Below are 3535 nucleotides of genomic sequence, written 5' to 3' on the forward strand. Positions count from 1 at the left end.
AGGCTGGCAGTGAACAGAGGGGAGAAGGGAGGGAATTTCAGGAGAAAACGGGAAGGGTTTACAGGAACAAGTATAAAAGACACATGGACAAAAACTAGGGGAGGGTGGAGATGGGAAGAGGGGAGGGCTGGGTGGGTGGGCTGGGATGGGAGTAAAAGGCAGAAAATGTATTTGAATAACAATTAAAATAAAATAAATAAAATAGATCACAGAAAAAAACCTCAAAAAAAAAACACTATGGTACATTTACACAATGGAATTCTATGCTGCAGAAAGGAAGAAGGAGCTCCTACCCTTTGCAACATCATGGATGGAACTGGAAAGCATTATGCTGAGCGAAATAAGCCAGGCAGTGAAAGACAAATACCATATGATCTCACCATTAACAGGAATCTAAACAGCAAAACAAACAAGCAAGCAAAATATGACCAATGACACTCAGATACGGAACAGCCTGTCAGAGTCCAGAGGGAGAGGGGAGAGAATCATAGGGGAAAAGGGATGGACTCACATGAGTAAGTATAAAGGACACATGGACAATAACTAAGATGGGGGGTGGAAATGGGAGGGAGGTGGGGAGCACTGGGGATGGGAGGGCTGGGAATATAGGACTGAAAACTGTACTTGAACAAAAGTTAAATAAAAAAAAAGAAAGCGGACTATAATTCAAAAATTAAAAAATATTTTAAAAATTACAAACCAACAGCCAGAGTTGTAAAGGATGGCGTAAGGAATATAGTCAATACTATTTTAATAAGAATGTATGGTGTCAGGTCCGTACTAGACTTATTGTGGGGATGACATAAGTTATATGTCTAAGTATTATGCTATACCGCTGAAACTAATACAATGTTGAATTCAAGCTTCTATTAAATTTTTACTGAATAATATACTTTGGACTTAACATTGAATGTCTCAATCATATTTCAGATATGTGCAGTTTTTTATAATTATATGTAGACATATATAATATATGTAAAGATATTAATAAGAAAAATAATCCACCATGCAACAAACCTCTAGAGCTATACAGTCAGGTATCTTTGGAAGAGATTTCAAGCTGAGGTATTTTATAATCAAGAAGTAGAAATTACAAAAGCCAAAAAATTTTGAATGTCTTCTCCCCATCACTAAACTTGTCAAAATGGTTACTTAAAGAAAATGTTATATTTTACTGATTAAGTTATATATATATATATATATATATATATATATATATATATATATATATATGAGATCATCATATGGCATAAAGATAATCAGAGACATTGAGATTAAGAACAAAGTGATAGTAACCAGAGGGGAGGTGGAAAGGAGTAATAGGGGAAAAGGGGGAAGGGTTTTCAGGAACATGTATAAAGGACACATGGACAAAACCAAAGGAGGGGGGGTAGAATCAAGGGTGGTAAGAGGGAATATCTGGAGTTGGGGGAGTGGTGGGGGGAAATGGAGATAACTTTACTGGAACGACAATTAAAAATGTGGAAAAAATAAAAATGGTATTTTAGTTCTCAAACAAAAAAAGAAAGAAAGAAAATGTTTTGCTTTCTAATGTTTTAAAGATTTGTGTGGGCAGTGGTAGGTGGATATTCTCAATCATGTAACAATAAATTGCCCATACATGAAAGGTACAATTTCAGGAATGAGAAAAGTGTGGATGGTAGATACTTATAGTAAATAAGAACTAGTTAGCTATAAAAATATGGCAAAATAATGATAAGAGTGGGTTATTTTCCTATTCAAATATATATAAATATATTAAATGATTTATTTCATTAAGGGGTCAAACAAGGCATACTTTAATTTTAATAATTAAAATATTTTAAATATCAAGTGTTTCCATGATAAGAATGGAAACTTTTTGGTTTACTTGTTTAAACCAAAAAACTAGTGTTATACTTGCTGAAGTTCAGAGGAATTTCTGTGGGATCATTACCCATCACAAGCTTTGAAGGGGTAGGTACCCATAGTACGTAGAGTGCACATGTGTGTGTGACCTGTCATTGTTGAAAATGTAGCTTATTAGCTTCATTATATTGAAATGTATCTTTTTGTGTCACTAAACTTCACTTATATTTTATGACTGGTTTATAAAAAATCCGACCAGCAATGAGGGAGACTAATTATGGTGATCTATCAATGGGCTAGGAGCCCATAACAGAACACCATAGATTGTAAGGCTTAAACAACAGACACTTCTTTTCCTATATAGTTCTGGAGGCTGGAATTTCAAAACCATGTGTCTTCAGGTTTAATTTCGTCTGAGGCCTCTTTCCATGGCTTTCAAATGGCCACCTCGTTCCTAAACCCAAACATGACCCTTTCTCTGTACATGCACTTTCCTGTTGTCTCTCTTCTTATAAAGATACCAGCACAACTGGATCAGAATCCTATCCTAAAGACATCATTTAATCTTAATTCCTCTTTAAAGGCATCTCCAAATACAGTCACATTAGGGGTTATTACTTCAACATATAACTTGTGGGGGACCTACTTCAGTCCATAGCAGAGGCCATGCCTCCTTGAGCTGACCTTAATTCTGTCTGACTGTCACTGGACAGTCTGACAATCTGTCTTCCTATCATATATCTTTAATATATACATGCATATATATATGCATTAAAATGCAAAGATTTGAATCTAAGTTTTTGAGACTCACTCTTTAATAAAACAACACTGGAGAAGACTTCAGATATAAAAGTGCCAGTCCTGAGAATATTCCAGATGGTAGCAGAGTAAGTGGATGTTGCACTCACCTCCTCTCAGTGACAAACTGGAATTGCAATTAAATTATAGAACAACCAACCTTAATAAACAACTTAAGATTAGCTGAAAAGAAGTCTTATAACTAAAGATCTACAGAAGAAGCCACATTGAGACTCATAGGAAAGGTAAAGTGTTGGCCACGACTGGCCCCACATTCATGTTCAGCAGTTATGAATATGGAGGGATATCTCAATTGCAAAATTTACCTCCGAGGAATGAAGGGTCTCAACTCCATGTCAGGCTCCCCAATCTAAAGGAATAGAGCTGGGAAGAGAAGCCCACATAACATCTAACTGAAAACTAGTGGGGATTCTGTTGACCACAGACAGAATTTGGCTAAAAACCCAGGCACCTTCTTAAGGAAGCAGCATATAAAATTTCATTCTTGCCACTCACCTGGGGCTTTGGCAGAGGAAAGACAACTAAGAGCAAATTGGAATTGTACAGACAACCAAGTGAGAGGATTGGAAGGTCTGCCACCAAGGCCCTTCAAGGTCTGCCACCAAGGTAATATCAAACATTCAACCAGAACGGAATGAAGAAACAAGAATTCAAAAAGTGAGGAGAGGCTTAGGAACCTCCAGGACAACTTTAAATGTTCCAATATCTGAATCATGGAGGTACCAGAAGGAGAAGAGGAAGAGCAAGAAATTATTTTTTTAAAGATTTTTAAATTTATTTATCTTTAGAGAGGAAGGAAAGGAGAGAAGGAGAGAAACATCAATGTATGGTTGCCTCTCGTGAGTCCCCTGCTATGAACTGGCCTGCA

Source organism: Sturnira hondurensis, unplaced genomic scaffold, assembly GCF_014824575.4.
Source record: "Sturnira hondurensis isolate 20B ecotype Veracruz unplaced genomic scaffold, ASM1482457v3 Scaffold0022305, whole genome shotgun sequence".
In the NCBI taxonomy this organism is placed as follows: Eukaryota; Metazoa; Chordata; class Mammalia; order Chiroptera; family Phyllostomidae; genus Sturnira; species Sturnira hondurensis.